Source organism: Rattus norvegicus, chromosome 1, assembly GCF_021556685.1.
Source record: "Rattus norvegicus strain SHRSP/BbbUtx chromosome 1, alternate assembly SHRSP_T2T, whole genome shotgun sequence".
NCBI classification, from domain to species: domain Eukaryota; kingdom Metazoa; phylum Chordata; class Mammalia; order Rodentia; family Muridae; genus Rattus; species Rattus norvegicus.
This window is the reverse complement of record NC_141534.1, coordinates 37,028,927-37,048,031: the sequence shown is the minus strand read 5'-3', so window position 1 is coordinate 37,048,031 and position 19,105 is coordinate 37,028,927. Positions and strand designations below refer to the sequence as shown.

The 19,105-nt window shown below is 42.1% G+C and overlaps 1 long non-coding RNA gene across 9 annotated transcripts in view; it reads right to left on the bottom strand.

The window, feature by feature from the left end:
- The window catches only part of LOC681177 (similar to GTPase activating protein testicular GAP1), a 106,014-nt gene that overhangs the window by 43,858 nt on the left and 43,051 nt on the right, over positions 1-19,105 (bottom strand). For 5 of the 9 annotated variants that reach the window (XR_015644984.1, XR_015644985.1, XR_015644991.1 and 2 more), the window contains exons 4-7: positions 10,720-11,407; positions 4,781-4,852; positions 4,292-4,424; positions 2,349-2,414 (exon numbers count right to left, since the gene is read on the bottom strand). This is a non-coding gene — a long non-coding RNA (similar to GTPase activating protein testicular GAP1). Of the gene's footprint in view, positions 1-2,348; positions 2,415-4,188; positions 4,425-4,780; positions 4,853-10,719; positions 11,408-13,195; positions 13,251-19,105 lie in introns of all 9 variants that reach the window. The other 4 variants (XR_015645003.1, XR_015644988.1, XR_015644986.1 and 1 more) reach the window with 2 other exon arrangements.

Here is a 19,105-nt window from a genome sequence, read left to right as displayed (position 1 = left end):
AAAAATGGCAACAGTGTGAGTCCTGAAAGGTCAAAGGAGGAGGAAGAACAGAAGGTTTGCAAGCCACTCACTTCAAGAAATGCTGGAGGACTCAGGTACACACTCGCAGTGTGTCAACAATGTTGTCTGGAGGAAAAAATACACAACGGATAACATATTGCTTGACAAATCCACGCCAGAACGACTGAAGCTACGTTGTAAAGACTTGAGTCGAGGAACTTTGCTAATTGAGTTTATAATGTATGGAAATTATGTGATGCTTCCCCTTCCCTCGCCATCATGAGCTTGGTTTTTGGTGGAAGGGACGGTGTCTGTGAATGTCACCCGTGTTCCCGTGTCGCCCTTTGATCTTCTTTTCCGACACTTACAGTGATGGGTGACAGAGGGAGTAACCGTAGCCAACAATTAATTATTCTTTACAAGATGAGCTCCAATGTGAGCCCAATTAAACAATTTCCGGACACCTCTTCCTTGCAAAAACAAGTACATTTAATGAAGAGAAGCCCCCTGCCTGTCACTCAGGCTTTCATTCCCATGCACGCTTACAGAGGTAACCACTGCCCTTCTCTCCCCATCTGGAAATACCAATTGTCACCCTTTAAATGCTCCGTGTCCTCCTGACCCCTGGAAATTTAACTTAGAGGCTTTTACAACTTTTTCCTCCGGATGACACCATCTGGAAAGGTGTTTCTGGGGACAAACATGACTGCAGGCCATTTTAAGCAACTGAACACCGTTCCCATATGCAAGGCACAGCGCTTACAAGAATGAAGCAAATGCTTAACTTCAGCCTGGACTCGGAAAGAGGGGTCTTGATGGACTCAAAGCTTGAATTCTTTGGACCCTGCTACAATTTGTCCATCATAACATGGAATAATAAACAAAGGGTTTCAAACACCACAACATTCCAACATCTTGTCAAAAGTGATTATTTGAAAGGTCACAACTGTGGCATGTGACTCCTATGGGTTCCAACAGGAATGTACTTCACCACACAAGCCTCAGACATCTCACCCCATCCAAGCTTAAGATCCCATCTGACAGATGTGTGAAGAAAGGTTTCAGTCACAAACAGCTGTGGAAACTGCAAACATGAGGCTTGGGAAGGACATGACTGTTCAAGGGGCAGCATGCAGAAAAGATTTTATGATAATCTCTCCCTGGTTGTGTTAAGAGCTATTGAAATCTATACATGTGATAAAATTTCACACACACACACACACACACACACACACACACACACACACACAATGAGATCTAACATAATTTCCAAAATGTCAATAGGTGACTTTATTTCACAGATAACAACTTCCGATCTAGAACAACCATCTCTATAGTTCTACAATGGAGGCTCCTTGGGCGAGGCTGGATGAAGATTCTGTAGGAGTTTTCCTGAACCGTTTTAAAACTCTGACCTGTGCTACATTATTTTTTTAATATTAAGGGCTTTTATTTCTTTTTCAGTTGGTTGTTTTTGTTTTGTGTTTTGTTTTGTGTGTCAGACTGGATGGAAAATTCTAGACAGTCTGATCCTGTGGTTTAATTTTCCTACACATTTAAACACAGTTAAACCTCAGGGATGGCTACCTTGAAATTCTGTTGCAAAGTAGCAAAGCTCCCATGATCTTTAAGGTAAGAATGGATTCTATCAACTGATAAACAGGACTCGGGGCTCGGACCCAGCAAGGAACAATATGGGAATTTTTGTCTTTCTTTTTTTTTTTAATTTTTCACTAAATAATTTTTTTTATAAATTGCTTTTTGTATTAATTTTTCTTTTTTTAATTTTTTATTAGATATATTTCTTTACTTACATTTCAGATGTTATTCCCCTTCCTGCCTTCCTGTCAATCAGCCCCCATTCCCTCCCCTTCCCCTCCCCCAACTTTTTGCCTTTTTAATTAAAAATAGTTTCTTCACTCACATGATACACCCCAAGGAGAGTTTCCCCTTCCTGGGATCCAATAGGAGGGAAGTGTGAATCTTCCTGGGAAGGGGAAATGGAATCCAAAGGAATTTTGTGAACATCTGATTTGCTAGGGGCTTCTTTAAAATGTGTGCCATGTTAAGTTTAAACCCTTGCACTGCATGGAAAACTGGCTTACGAGGTGCACCTAGGTAGTGGGGACACCAGCTTAGGCTTAAAGAGCAACAGAGCAAATGGGTAGCATCCCAGGATGGCTCACAAATGAGCCCCCACCAGCAAGAGTGAGAGCCCACTGCACATGACAAGTGCACATGTCGAAGCCTGATTTGCCAGAGGCTGAGAGTGACATGTTTAAATGGCGGCTGGATGGTTAGCATTTTAAGGAGAATCCATGTGTTGCCAGACAAAGCAACATTCCTACCTTTATTCTTGTCAGGTTTGTATTCCCCGTCTCCCAAGATATCTTCAAGATCCTTGTCTGACCAACCTACAGAAAAACCACACATTTCAGTGGCCAAAAGAAAAAAATCTCAGCAGCAAACATTTGGATTAGTTAAAGTTGTCCATGACACGTGAATGTTCTTCATGGAACTGAGAGTGTGGTTCAGTGGCACAGCAGATGTAAGGTCTCAGAACCACACCTTGTGCTCATACTAGGGATCGATGGGGAAGGGGAGAAGGAGGAGGAAGGGAAGGAGGTTGAGGGAAATGAACAAGGAAGAAAGGGGGTAGGCAAAATTTCAACCAGCCCCTCAGACAGCTCACTGCCGATGTATATGTTCTGTAGAACGTCCAATCATCTTGAGTGTTTGTGTGACCACAGAGAGAAGAATACAATCCTATAATTAAGTTCAGATGAGACGCCATCCCCCTGCCTGGATGGCAGCTCTCTGAGGTCTGACTCTATAGAAGACTCTGCTTCTTAACTGAACCAAGGAGATTAATGCCTTTCTGCAAAAATAAGTCTCAACTTTCTCACAATCTGCGACACAATCACAGATGACTAATACGAGAAGCAGAATCATTATTAACCATAGTTCAGTAATTAAGTACACATCTTCCTGAATGTCCTATGCTCTGTGTGCAAAGTGTGCTTAAAGCCGTCCTGCTGTATTCCAGAGGACAGGGGAATGATTTGCTAAGCCCCTGGCATCACTGTCCCTTCTCTTACTTGACTTTGTCTGCTTTGTGTCATGAGACCACTTTTGCCAGACAGAATGAACGTCGTACCAACTGGATGACTTGGGAAGCATTTCTTACAACTGAATGAAATGAATCCATCAGTCCAGGACAGCCACTGATGGTGCGTGTCGACAAGATTTCGGGCAAAGCCTTTATAAGCTACCGTGAGTCTTTTCCAGTGGTATGGGTGGTGTTAGAAGCAAGTTAGATTTTTTTATTATAGCATGCAGCATTACACTGAAGTTTTATAAACCATAAGAGAACGAGGTTTTCTAAAAGACTAACCTGCAAGGCTAGAAAACTACAAATGAACACAAGTCCATTGAACGGGTGTTGTAATTCAAACATGAAATTTCCCTATAGGCTCATGTGCTGGGACTCTTGAGGCCTGCTTTTGGAAATACATCACTGAAAGTTGACATCTGGGTTTTACTAGCCCACTTCCTGTCTCTGTCTCTGCACTTCCTGTGTGTGGATACAAAGCAAGCAGCAGAGTCATATCGGGGCCTCATCGCTTCTAAAATGATAAGGTGAAAGAATCCTTCCTCTTCTCTTCGCTTGCTAGGTCCTTGTTCAGGGCAACCAGAAAAGTAATGAAAGGAGAACTAAGTGAGGAAAGGTTACTAAACACCTTTTAAAATGTATTATTCATTTATATATCTGTTTTAAACCCTTTTGAATTTAATTGTATTTGTGTGTGTGTGTGTGTGTGTGTGTGTGTGTGTGTGTGTGTGTGTGTGCGTGTCTGTGTAGGTCAGAGGACAGCTTTCAAGTTGCATATCTCAATATGAGAATCCAGGTATCTCCTAGCAAGATTGACATTCTAGAAATTTCTAAGAAGTATAAAATAATGCCACTCTCTGACAAATTGTTTTTCTCTCGACACAGACTCATACAATGTGCTATTTATGTTAATATGTATTGTTTTAGTATTATCATTTTATACGAACAATACTGATTTTTTTAAAAAAATTAAATATATAGATGATAAACAGAGATAGATATGACACACACAGACAATAGTTATTGAGATTCCCAATAATTCGGGGAATCCCAAGACCAAAATATATCAGTATTACCATTGTGGGGTTCTCCTACAGTTCGACGTGGCCCAGATCTGGCCCAGATCTACAGTACTCTGGACGTCTCAGAACGCCATTGCAGGTATAAGACAAACCATACCAGGAGCTGTAGCACTGGCCTGTGATGTCGAGCATCTAGAACTTATCTCCTCCTTCTCCTGTACGTGGCTTTTTGGGGCCATCTAGATCGTTCCGATCATCCAAGGAGTCTTCCAAGTCAAACCCATCAAGTTCTGGGGACCACAGAACAAAAGAGATAATCACTGCTGTACTGGGTAGTTTTTATGTCGGCATGAGCTAGAGCCATCTGCAAGGAGGGAACCGTGTTTAAGAAAAGGCCTCCATAAGCTCAGGCTGTTAGGCATTTTCTCAGTGATCGATCAGTGGGGAAGGACACGGTACACCGTGGAAGGTACCATCCCTATGCTGGTGGTCATAAGCCAAATAAAATAAACCCTTTCTTTTCCATGTTGGTTTTGATCGTGGTGTTTAATTATCACCATAGAAACACAAACTAGGATACCCACTGAAACAGGTAGCTGATATGGAAAATCCTTCCTTCCTTTTTTCCTCTGAGAGCTTGTCTTACCCATAGGATTTGACGGTGCTCTAGTTGCTCCTGGCCTTCTCGCTGTAGTAGTGGTGATGTGGTCCCATCTCTCTGAAAGTAGGAGGGAAAACAGCAATAAAAAATAAATAATAATAAAATGTATACCTACATCATAGTTTAAGGAAGTCACACTGTGAATAGACCATCGTTAGTACTTATTAAAGCTCCTATACAAACTCATGACTACCCGGAGAAAGATGGCAAAGAGATAGAACAGGTTTAAGTGAGGGAGATTCTAACCGTTCTTCATAGGTTGGGGACCGAGAGACCCACATCTCACCACTTGACCAGAGAAAGAACATGAGCCCAGATCTGCTGCACACATGGAGTAGGGAATTCTAGACGATCCCCGAGACCTTTGAGCTATGGTTTCCTCTACTGTTAGTGCAAGAACTGAACAGCAGATTATGATGCCCAGAGATGAATGAGCTGGTGTTGTCTGTAGTGTGCAGAGAATTGTTTTATAAGCTAGCATTTATGTGATGTACAGAGAACTGCTTTACAAAGTGAAAGTGGTTAAAGAAGCAAATTTGACCATCATGCTATACCATACATTAAAATCAACTAAAAGTGGATCAAAGATCTAAAAAGCTAGTTTCTAAACACTCAGCAGAAAACATTTTGGAAAAAATATATATCCAGTTCCTGTCAGCCTGCACTTCTTTGCTTCATCCACCTTATCTTGTTTGGTGGCTGTATATGTATGGGCCACATATGGGGTAGGCTCTGAATGGCTGTTTCTTCAGACTCTGCTCTAAACTTTGCCTCCCTATCCCCTTCTAATGCTACTTTTGTTCCCCTTTTAAAGAAGGAGTGGAGCATCCGCATTTTGTTCATCCTTCTTGAGTTTCATGTGATCTATGGCGATGCACTCTTTTAATCACAGTACTCCAGAACAGAGGCAAGAGGATCTCTGAACTTGAAAACAGCCTGGTCCACAGAGTGAGTTCCAGGACAGCCAAGAGAAAGAAACCCTCCATTAAAGAAACAACAACAAAAACAAAAAGAGAAAGAAATGAAAAGAAAAAAACAACAAGGATTTCCGAACAACTCACTTGCACCGTCACAGAACAACAAACAAATGGGTGTTGTAGTCAAACGTGATATGACCCTACAGGCCAATTGTTGGGAATACGTCACTGGAAGGTGACATGTAAGGTTTACTATCCACTTCAGTGGGGTCACATGGGGCCCAGGTTAAGAGTAAAGAAGATCTACTGTGGCATTTTGTAAGTGATGGATTGGACACTGTCTTGTCATCACTATTACATTTCGATGCTATTGAACTCATTTCATCAGTGTCTCAGAAAGCAAAGTATTTAAAGCAGAGGTGAGGGAAATTACTATAAATGTAGAGTAAACCTAAAGGTATAAAACCAAGAAGATCCAAATAAAGACACACACCAGAAAACACACCAGATTGGCAACAACAGCTCCCACACTCTCTATGTGCAATGAAAGCCTATAGAAGTCCCACTGATTGTTTCTTTCCAGAAAGAGTCAAATTTGATCTAAACTCTTTGGGGAAGGCAGAACCTGAGATTGTCTTTTTTAAACCTTAAAAAGAATAAAGTGGGATGAATCACTCTACCTAATATTTCATAGTCAACATTTATCAAAGATGTGGCAGATAGATAGATACAGGCAACAGAACAGAATGAAGAGCTCAAAATAATTATTAGAATAATAATTATTTTTTATACATATGCAAAGCAACTCAAGGGAGCAAGAAATCTTTTCAGCAAAGGGTGCTGGAATAATTAAACTTCCAAAACAAAAAGCAATGGGTTTCATTTTATATAAAACTAACTGCAAATGGATAGGTTCTATTTGCTTAAATATTAAACCATTACATTTTCAGAAGGAAGTGTTTCAGAATTGAATGCTTAGTAAAGAATTCAGATATTCGACAGCAGAAACACGGCCCATAAGAGGAAAAGTTGTTATGAAGCTGGAAAGAGCAGGCCACCTGGTACACGGCCACGATCCAGGAAGCTGAGGTGGGAGGACCTGGCATTTGAGATCCAGCTAGGACTGCTTGCCAAGATAGTAAGGTTCAGTCTCAAAAGAGGGAGGAAGAGGAAGAAGTGGCACAGGAATAGGATGTGTAGAAAGGAGGGAGGACAAAGGATTCTAGACAAGAAAACCATCAGGAAGCTTGAATGGAGCTAAGGTTCTTGTGGGCTGGTAGGGTAGCTCAGAAGCAAGCATGCATTTACTTAGAGGTCCTAGGTTTTTCCTCAGAACAAACAGGGAAAAACAAGGGGGAGGAGAGGAAAGAAAGGAAATCTGGAGTTGGCTTTTTGACAAAAGAAAACAAGATTCAAAACTTGTTCTAATGACTCAAAATTATAAATGGGAGAGGAGGCATTGCAACTAATACTAAATAGGTACAAAGGAAACTACAATGGACAATGTATTCCAACAAATCAGACATGCTAGAGGAAATGGATAGAGTTCTAGAAGCACACAAACTATTAAGGTGATTATGAAAAATCAAAATATAACTGGATGAATGATAATTAGAATAATTAACAACCTCCCAACAAAGAAATATCCAGGTAAGAGAAGGCTATAAAAATGAATTCAAAGAAAAGCTAAAGCTAATCCTTCTCAAATCCTGCAGATCTGAAGAGGAGGAAATAATTCCAAATTCACTTCATGAGAACAGCATGACCCTCACGCGAAGCCAGACAAGAATGCCAAAAACAAGCAAAACTACATGAATAGAGGCAAAAATCAAGGAAACATTACATTCGCAAAGAGAATGAACAGCACATTTGAAAGATTGCACCCTATAATCAAAACTGGATTTATGCCTGGGACACAGGATTGCTCAACATAAATTAAATCATTAAACATTAAAAGTATGAAGCACAAAAATCTGTGTCAGTAGGTATAGAAAGAGAAATTGACAAAATTTAACATCTTTTTGATGACAATCCTCCACATATCAGCCATAGAAGCTAGAGTGGTTAGCGGGAGTTGTCAACTCAGTGAGTTCTAGAACCTCCTGAGAGACAGGCCTCCAGCAATATGGTAGGAGATCATCTTGACTCGGTAAACTGTGTTGAAAAGAAGCACCTATGGCAGATGACATGGTTCTTCGGTCTGAGATCCTAGCCTGCACACAGGTGATGGAGTGAGCTGAGTGTACGCCATCATCGCTCAAACTGGGCAAAAATAACTCTCCCTAAGCGGCTTCCACCCTGGCGTTTTCTTACAGCAACTAGAAAAGTAACTAAGATGAAAGCAATGTCACCCAATGGAATGAGGACCACACAGGATGAGGGACCAGGGCACATAGTCAAGGGGGAAACACTGAAAGATTTCCTTCTAACCTGAAGAACAAGACAACCGTGTCCAATCTACCAATTCTATTCAATGCAGTACCAGCAGGCCTAGCAAGAATGAGGAAAGGATATTGAAAACGGTCTGTAGGTGGCAGGACTGTATGCACAGAAGATCCACGAGAACCAAGTGTGGTGGTGCCCACTTATGATCCCAGAATCTGACAGGCAGACTCAGGAGGAGAAGGACATGGAGGGCAGCCTGAATTATATAACAAGTTTCAAATCAGCCTGGGCTACAGATACGGAAAAAATAGACAAACTGAAAAAGGAAACACTGGCATATTCATGGTTTTGAAGATGAACAAAGTAGTCATAAGCCAAAAAATGTAGATGGCAAAAGGAGAGAACTCACTCCCCCGCAGAGCCTCCAAGAGGAATGCTGCCACACAGGCACTAGTGCTTTGCGCCACTGAACTATCCCTGCAGCCTCCCTGCTCATATCTGCTGCCAGTAACGAAACTTGGAATTTAAGACAGAGTTTTCTGAAAACTTTCTGGTGGCTGTGATATGAGCAACTTTTCAATATCTAGATGGTTTTTTAAATCATTGTTTTACTCATCATTTATTTGTTTATTTGTTTTTGGACAAGAGCTCTTGTTGTAACCCTGAGTACCCTGGAACTTGCAATACAGAACAGGATTATCCTCAAACTTTTGGTATTCTCCCCAAAAGTTTGCCTCCACAGTGCTGGGATTACAGGTGGTGCCACCCCGTATGACTTACTGAACGCTTTGTTCAATGAGATAGGTGTGATTCTGTAATATAGTACATTGTGCATTGGTTGGGTATCAGTGTTTCCAAGTGACCAGTGTACAGAGCTAGCACACTGTGAATGATCCATTCAAAGAATAGGAGAGTCCAATGGAAGAGCTGGAGGAAGGACTGAAGGACCAGAAGAGGACATGGACTCCAAAGAACCATGACCACCTTGGAGCTCTCAGGGTCAGAACCGCCAACCAGGGAGCATGCACATCTGGCCCTAGGTCCCCACACATATGTAGCAGATATGCAGCTTGGTCATGTGGGTCCCCAAATAACTGGAGCAGGGGCTGTCCCTAAAGCTGTTGCCTGCCTGTGAATCCTGTTTCCCTGGCTGGGCTACCTTATTACCTTCAGTGGAAGAGGATGAATCCAGTCCCAAAGAGGCTAGATGTGCCAGCTAGGTGTGGGGGGTGGGGAGTGGGGGCAGATACCCTGGGGGATCCACCCTCTCTGAGGAGAAGGGGAGAGATAGAGGGAGAGACTGTGTAAGGGAGCAGGGAAACTGGCAGCAATTTGGACAAAAAGGGAGTAAATAAATAAATAAGAAAATACTAAAGAAAAAAAGCACATTGAGTTCTTTCCCCTTTCCTCCTACACATCTGCATGAGTCTGGATTTTCTCCGCATGTTGTACTGAACCTAAGGAACTTATAACTGCTCAGTCCAGATGCAGATATTAAAAATCCAGGTGGAGTGGTAACACACATCTGTAGTCCCAGCACAGGGGTTGAGGGGTGGGGAGGTAGAGGCAGGTAGACAGATCTCTGTGAATTTGAGGCCAGTCTGGTCTGTCTAGTAAAGTGTGGTCTACATAGTGATTCCTAGGTCTGTCTCACAGTAACACACACACACATACACACACATACACACACACACACACACACACAGAGACACAGACACACACACACACATACACACACAGACACACACACAGACACACAGACACACACACAAACACACACAGATACACACACAGACATGGACACACACACATACACACACAAACATACACACACACATACACACACAGAGACATGCACGCACACACAGACACACACACAGAGGTGCACACAGACACAGACATGCACACGCACACGCGCAAACACACACATACACACACACACACAAAGAATCCAGATGCATTCTATTGAAGCCAGACATTACAGAAAACTATAAAATAATGTCATTCATTACTCTAAATTATGTTTTCACCTTATAAGCACAGTTATTTCTCATAAAACCCCACCCCGTATGTCAATGCATATGGCTTTTTACTTTCCTCAGATTACTATCAGTTTTTAGTTCTAAGTTCTCAGATGAGAAGTATTTATAGATGTGACCCACATACACAAACTCTCCTGAGATCTTCAAAAACTTAAGAGAATTTCAAGAAAACATCTGAATATCTTCGTTGAAGACTTCTCCTTTGGCCTCAGGTTGCCCTACTGTGCTCGACTATGAATGGCTCATGTTTAACCTGGGAGCTATGGGGATAGGCTGGGTCTTCAGTCAAGCCCAGCTCACCCCTTCTGCCTCCTATACCTGGATTCTGGCAGCCATCGTCACCCAAAGAAATAGGAAGTGGAAATGCATGGTTTTCCCATAAGGCACAGTGACCAACTAGATGGGATTCTGTTGAATTAAATCTAACATTCACATGGGTGCCTTTGCTGACTTTTCATATGTGCAGCTAAAAATTCTACATGGCTCCTTTTGACCCTGTCCCAGATGGAGTCCCAACGAGTCCCTCCTTGTGTCCCTTCTCAGGTGAGTCTTGTCTTCCTCACTTCCCACACCTCATTACCTGCTGGATTTGATGGGGCTCTGGTAGTTCCTGTCCTCCTAGTCGTGGTGCTAAAGTGGCTCTCGAAGGGAGATGGGAGGATGAAAGGAAGCAGATTGTAAAACACATTGGCTGCTTTATGGTTTACAGAAGTCACATCGTGAGAATGGTCTCGGTATTGGTCCCCGAGGCCATTGTGGGGATCACACTGAAGAATCATAAAAAGTCATGGGTTCTGAAGCTAGAAATGCATCAGTGGACAATAGTCACTGTTGTTCTAGCACTGGATCCAAGTCAAAGCCGGCCTTGTCGGCACAGAGAATTTCAGGACAACTCGGGCTAAATCAAGAGACCCTGTCTCAAAACAAAACAGTGAGAGGAATGAAACGGGTAGGAGTTCTCTTTTTGTACAGCAGAAAAAAGGTGAAGGCAGATGCACGTTCTCTTGTGGTTTCGACATAGACTAAATGAAAAAGGAAGATGACACACGTATGACGAGACGACACAAGCCTTGCACAACAGAACTAACAGGTAGATGGAGGTGCAGCTAGTCTCATATGCATGTACTTTTCTGAAGGCAAGATTGTGAGTGTGGTGCACGGCCGACCACTTGTGTTTGCTTGGTGGACTTGTTTGTTTGAGTCACGCTTTACTCAGGAAGTTTCTTTCAGCGCATCCTCTAGATTAAAATCATTGAAGTCTCCATATCCTGCAAAGAAGAAGACAATTTTAAGTTTAGGTAGTTTTTAAAATGAAGGAAAGATTGTAATATTTTCTTTGTCCTTACCATTATAATTTGTGGTTCTGAGATCTGAACCTAGGACCTAGAATGTACTAAGAAATTGTTCACCACTAAGGCTGATGCTAGAATATACTCTTGACATGGTGTTTTTCATTTAAAAAAAATAAGGGGATGTGAATGCAAACGGAAAACAAAAATTCAAAGTCGCTACACTTCCGCCAGGAAAAAATAGAGCAGAAGTCAAACACTCCATTGTGATAGAAAGAAACAGATCATTACATAATGCAAAAGGGCAACAAGTCAAATGCATTTGAGATGTGTGTGTGTGTGTGTGTGTGTGTGTGTGTGTGTGTGTGTGTGCGCGCGCGCGCGCGCACGTGTGTCTCCATTGTCAGGCACCCAAACATATATGGCAATCATTAATAGATATGAACATAGAATGTAACACAGTAATAGGAAACTTCCATCATCAAATGGATGACCTAAGCATGGGGAGAAACAGTGGGTTTTACACGTGTTCTTTGCAAACGCACATATAGGGAACATGACAAATCATGTGCTAATACACAAAGTACATTCCAGCAGTGATTATGGAAGAGTGGGATCATATCAAGTCTCTTTTCTGACTACAACAGCAAGAAACTAAGACTGAATGGTGAGATAGAGAGCTCACAAATATGTAGAAATTAAACAGCACTCTTCTCGACAATCCATAAGTCAAAGAAAACCAACTAGATGGAAACCAAACAGGATCCAGAGACAAGGGCAAATGGGATCACAATACATTCAAATGGAAAGCAGTCCTGACCAGAAGCCTGCATTACATCAGCCCTCATGTTACACCTCAGAAAGCTAGAAAGCAGAACAAAGGGAAAGCCAAGCAGAGCAAAGCGTTTTTAAAAAAAACAACAAAGTGGGTAATCTAAAGGAAACGACTGAAATTTCTTTGTGTGTGTGTGTGTGTGTGTGTGTGTGTGTGTGTGTGTGTGTGTGTGTATGTTTTGTGGCACCATGTATGTTTCTGCATGGCATGCATGCAGTGCCTTTAGAGGCCAGAAGAGGGTGTGTCAACTCATCTACAACTGGAGTTACAGATGACTGTGGTCTGCCATGTGGATGTTAGGGATCAAACAAACCCATGTCCTGTGGAAAAGCAGTCAGTGATCTTTACTGCTGGGTCATTTCTGGAACCCCACAGAAGAAGCGGTTGTATACAAGGATGAATTCAGAAAGCTGAATATCATACACTTTGTCTCAAATGCAGAGTCTAGATTTTAATTTTTATTTATTTTTAATTTTTAAAAATTACACATATGTATGTATTTGTGGACAGAAGTACAGGTGCTCTTGGAAACCAGAAGTGAATGTCAGTTCCCTAGGAGGTAGAGCTAGAAGCCCACCATGGATGCTGGGAACCAAAATCTTAATGACTAAGCTAGCTTTCAAGTCTGAGTCTAGATTTTAAACAAGCACTCAAGGAACAGAACAAATAAAATAAAATCACACATCACAAATCCTAGGACGCAGTTCAGAATAAGTGAAAGCCCTGTGTGGCCAGTGTGGAAAGTGACAGGGCCAACATTGGTCAGTGACAGGCACAAACTACAAGTTGGCGATAATATAAAAGTCAGAAATACAAAATGATCTAAAATCCGTATGAGCGGTACTCGACCTGAATGCTACAAAGCTGCCAAAAATAAAAGCAAAATAATAGTAGTGTAAAATACACAACCCAGAAATAAACTCGAACGTAACTCTTACGGAGAGTTGAAAATGCACAAAGGGTTAAGGATAGTGTCTTCAGGAATCACTGGTGGGAAAACACAAAAGAATAAAATTAGACTTTTATTCCAATATAGTAACTGAATCATAATTAATTTGCAATTTATTAAATGCGATACCCAATCCTGAAGAGCTACTAAAAGAAGTAGCGGGCACTGGTCTGGCTTATGGTTTCCTGAAGAGCATTCCCAAAGCATAGGCAAAAAAGCAAACTGCAGCAGTGAGGCAGAGCTTACAGGGCAAGGGCTCACTCCACAAGTGGAAAGCCCTGGGTTCAATTCCCAGCACAAAACAAGGAGACTAACTAACATGCGTCCAACCAAAATGCTTCACCACAGCTAAAGAATGACCCATGCAATTAAGTGACATTTTCCACAAAGAAATGATGTTTATGGTCAACCAATGAATTAAAAGATGATGTACGACAAGTCTAATCTCTGAGGAAACAAAAATTGCAAGTGCAATGAAGCCAGCTTTAGTCCTAGCCTATGGAAAATGGTATGGACACTCCTGAAAAGTAAGCATAGAATTATCCTATAATCCAGTTCTATGAAGCTTGGGAACTGAGGTTCGTAAATCAGAGGCATCTGAATGCTCACGCTCAATGCACAACTATTCACAGTAGCCAAGGTATGGGGAAAAAAACTCAAGCTTTATCTAGGTAAATGAATACAGGAAATGTTATTAGACTAGGGAAATGGCTCGGTGATAGCACACTTACTTGGTGTATGCAAAAGGCCCTTTATTTTTGAGATTATGAGTACAACACTTCTCCCTTCCCTCCCTCCAAATCTTCCCATATACCCCTCCAAACAGCACTGTGAGCCCCACTTAAATGAAACCACCCAGTGTACCATACTCAACCTGCCCAAAGCTAGAAGGTCATGTGGACCCTGTCCACAACCTGGCGATTACTGCTAGTGTCAAGCTTACAAATGCACCGAAAAGGTTTCTGAGCCAAAAGCTTAGAGCCCCGTAGCCAACTCTGGCTTCTTTTCAGAGTCCTTTACATATTACTTCCAAATCCTGAACATGGGATTCAGTATTATCAAGTTCAACTCTTATAATCTTCCTCCCACAGTGACACAGGGGAGATTAATGTCCCCTCTGGGATTCCGAGTCATACTGACAACAGGACTTAAAAACAGACTCACGAAGAACCACAAGGACGATTTATTAGAGTTCAGAAGAAGAACCCCAGGACTGGCAAGCTGTAAATCCCTAGCAGCTCCCAGAGGACGAGAAAGGAGAAGGGCCAAGCCGTGCTGTTTAAGCTGCCATGGAGGTAAGGCTCATGGCCAGCAAGCAGCCACATGTGGGGTTCAGGTTTTAAGGAAAGAGTAGAGAGGCCCAAAATGCTGGGGATAAAGACCCCAGTACTAAGGAAAGAACACTTAGAAAAGAGATAGAAAATGTGAAAAATATGTATGCTTTTCTGACTTGGTCATAGGGTAGACTTAGGACCTTTTTAGTATATGTGCTGCCGAAGCGAGCACGACTTAGGACCTTTTACATGACTGGTCAGTAAGCCTCTGAACAATGGTGGTGGGGATCGAGGGAAAGAAAAGTACAGTGTCTCATTTTAAAAACCATTCTATCTTTTCAGTAAGGTTTTAGCTTGTGAGCCAACCTTTCTATGGTGATCCCTTACCAAAGGGATCGAACCAGTCTCCACTCAGACCAGAGATCTTATCCTCTTGACCGACACTAAGAGTACCATAAACCAGTAGAGATGGACAGTTCTCTCTCTAGCCCTGGGCCCAAAGCACTACCCCAGAAACACACACTTGAATGCTAACCCAACTTACAGAACAAGCAGCCCATTAAGCAGTTTTCCCTGATATACCAGTCTGGAAATAATGCGAAATTACTTCGCCTGTTTTATTGCTCCGCGCCCCTTGTCACATTCTGGTCCATCTAATTACTGCTGCTCATAAGGAGATTCAAGACTTGTGTGTGAGCTGGATGATGGCTTAGGGGCAGCTAATTTGAAAGAGGAAACCTTTCCTCAGCAAAGGCAAAGAGTGATATAATGCACCTACGTAGGCAAGAACTATATATAAATATATCTGTCATTTATTTAATATATGTTATTAATATGATACACACACACACACACACATAAAATCAACAACGAGTGTGCGAGAATCCTTGGAGATCAGAAGAGGGTATCGGATCCCCTAAAACTGGACTTAGAGGCATCTGCGAGTTATCCTGTGGATGCTGGGAACTGAATACAGGTCCTCTCCAGAGCCTCTCTACTCCCAGGAACTGGGAGTCAGCAGACGTTCTACTAGAGGCGCAAGGCGAGCCTGGTATGCACAGCGATTTCAAGTACAGCTTGGTGTACGTATCAAGTCCTAGGTCAGCCAGGGCTACACGCTGAAACCCTACCTCAAAGAAGAGGAGGAAGGTATATAATGAAGGAGGCCTCTTGAAGATAGAAACGGACTGGAGTGAAGCAGCTCTAGCCAAGGCAGGGCAAGGATTTTAGTTCCAGTCCAGCTACAACCTACCCTTTGACTCTTTACTGCACACCGTTTACTTTAAGGACTTTTGTCCCTTCCAACAGCTCAAAGTATGGTCCTCCATAAAGCCAGTCACTGCTAATCCCTTCCTAGAGTGAGAAGGTAGACTCGTAGGGCATATAAAACTTAACAAAATGCCTCTGGTTCCTCGGGCTACCTCTAAATTGTTCAGAGAGCTCTATGGTTCAGCTTTGGTGAGCCATCACCCATGCTGGCGTAGAACTTCAAAACCAAACTTTGTAGATGTATGTGCAGGTGTGTGTGTGTATGTTTCTATGTTTGGGTTCACACACACCTTTGTGGGTATTTGAAGGCCCTTCTTTTTTGAGACACAATCTGTCATACATACACAGAACACAGCAATTAAGTCAAGTCAGCTTGCTACTCAGTGCCAAGGATCTGCTCTCCCCCTTTCACCAACAATGAGAGCACAAGTGTATGCCACTAGCATTGGCTTGTCACGTGGCTGTTCGGTATTGAGCTCAGACTCCTGTGTTTATGCAGCAATCACTTTACGGACTGAACCCTCTCCCCAGCCTCTCTGGTGAGCTTTTGGTGATGCAGCTGCCTTTCAGTCACACAGGTTCTTCTCAGTAACTAAGCCTCAATAAATTAATTGATTTACCAAGCTAATTGACACGCCAAAGTGGACGAAAGCCCGTGAAGCCTCAACTCTACACAAAGAACTACATGCAGCTAAGAAATGGTGAGAGAGAGATAATCTTCCCCGGGGAAGAGCAGGTCAATATTTACCCAATACCAAGTAGTCAGCACTGAAAACATAAACATAAACATACAAGCAACATCAGACAGGTTGAATAGGTTATATTTATATGTGTAGGAAAATCTATACATAGTTGCATGTAACAACAATTAATGAAAAAGGAGGTCATGGACTTGATGGAGAGCAAGCAAGAGTAGATGGGAGTCATTTTAACATTTTATTTTATATTATTTTCATCCTGTGTATGTGTGAATGCCCAAGGCAACCAGAGGCATCAAAGCCTGTGAGCTAGAATTCCAGCCAGTTGTGAACCATCTGCCAAGGGTACTAGGCACCAAACTCAGTTCTTCTGGAAGAGTGAAATACACTTCCAAATACTGAGCCATCTCTCCAGCCCACATGCAAGGGTTTGGTGGGAGGACAAGTGGAGGGAATGGAGAAATGTTGGGATGATGTTATAATTTCAAAAGTAAAAGAGATCATTTTAAAAACACACTTAAAGCATCATGTCCCTTTTCCCCTCCCCCCCACCAACCAGAATCATTTTGTCCTGGCTATCACCCCACATCCCTGTGGGATCACTGGGTAGATGAGTTCTAACATTTCTGCACAAAGAATGCCCAAGAGGCCTGAGGCAAGACACCTGTGGTAGAGCCGCTGAGACACAACCCCACTGTACACTCAACATGTTTGTCACACCTAGACCTGCATTGTGAGGAACATAGACATTACCAAATGAGACACATGCAAAAACATGAATACCAGACCTGTGCAAAAATAGCAGAACCCAGGCTACAAAAGAAGAAGACTGCATGCACAGTCCATTTAGCTTACTGTGTGCTCATTAACCACCACTTAGTGGAAGGAAAAAGTACTTAGGCCCCTGCAATGGGTCTGAGTCATTTCAGCTGACCCCTCACTTAACACACATATTGTGGAATTTTCATTTCTGTTTTTCATAAGATCTTATACGGTTTTTAAAACCATATATGGAAGTTGTCTAGATATGATCTTTTCTGAGAATCTATTGTGGTTTTATGTAAAATAAAAACAGTGTGACATCATGACACAATGCTAATGATATAATGTTCAATTTCCTGTAATGCACGCAATCCCTCAGGGGTGTTCTCATTTCGAGTGTCAGGGCATACACAGTTGATACCTTACGAGGCAGAAATCACTATAAAATAGAACTAAGCTAACTCTAAGGTATAGTTATAACCTATAACTCTAAGGTATTGGAGATACAGTTATTATATTATCTGGACTGGCTCAAAGTGAATTCTAGGGTCATGATAAGAAAAGAAGAGTGATAATCAGACAACATGTGGTCAGTGGATCAGGGGAAGGAGCCATGATCCATAAGATGAAGACACATTTCACAAAACAAAAAGAAACAAAACAAACAATAAGAACAAACTCAGGAAAGGCAAAGAAACTTCAGAGCCTTCAGAGGAGGACAACACTGCTAAAGCTGAACTTTATTCTAGTGGGAATCTTTCAGCTGCCTAATACCCAAAATGTAAATGGATGGATTTGTGTTGCTTTAGGCATCTAAGTTCAAAGCAGAAATAGAGAGACTATTTCCCCCTTTCTCCTAGGTATATAACAATCCATCACAGGCCTGGAGAACAGTAAGAACATTGTATTCTTTGCCTGAAAGAAGTTTCCACAGCAGGTGACATCTGTTTAAAATAAATCACGTGCTCGCCTTTGTTCTCCTGAGGTCTGCAGTATTCATTGGGAAATCTTTCCACATCCTATTCTGCTAACTCTTGAATGTCACACTTTAAACAAGCAATTATTCTTTTTGTAAAAAAAAAATGGAGTCCTACTTACAATTATGTATATTCTAACTGGGCAATATGACTGGCAAAGGCTCATTGAGGTTCATAATTCACACCTAGTGTATTAGGCCTTTGCTACACATTGGCATTTGTGAACATTGGACCATGGCCCTGTCGTCTGCACAGCTTCTTTTTTTTTTTTTTTTTTAAATACAGAGCAATTTTATTTTGAAAATAGAAATAGCACTAAAACACAAAACTAGTTGTTCTTTTCTTAGTTTGTCTCTTTTTTTCGTTTTTCAATTTTTTTTTTTTTTATTAACTTGAGTATTTCTTATATACATTTCAAGTGTTATTCCCTTTCCCGGTTTCCGGACAAACATCCCCCTCCCCCCTCCCCTTCCTTATGGGTGTTCCCCTCCCAAACCTCCCCCCATTGCCACCCTCCCCGCATAGTCTAGTTCACTGGGGGTTCAGTCTTAGCAGGACCCAGGGCTTCCCCTTCCACTGGTGCTCTTACTAGGATATTCATTGCTACCTATGGGGACAGAGTCCAGGGTCAGTCCATGTATAGTCTTTAGGTAGTGGCTTAGTCCCTGGAAGCTCTGGTTGCTTGACATTGTTGTACTTTTGGGGTCTCGAGCACCTTCAAGCTCTTCCAGTTCTTTCTCTGATTCCTTCAACGGGGGACCTATTCTCAGTTCAGTGGTTTGCTGCTGGCATTCGCCTCTGTATTTGCTGTATTCTGGCTGTGTCTCTCAGGAGCGATCTACATCCGGCTCCTGTCGGTCTGCACTTCTTTGCTTCATCCATCTTGTCTAATTGGGTGGCTGTATATGTATGG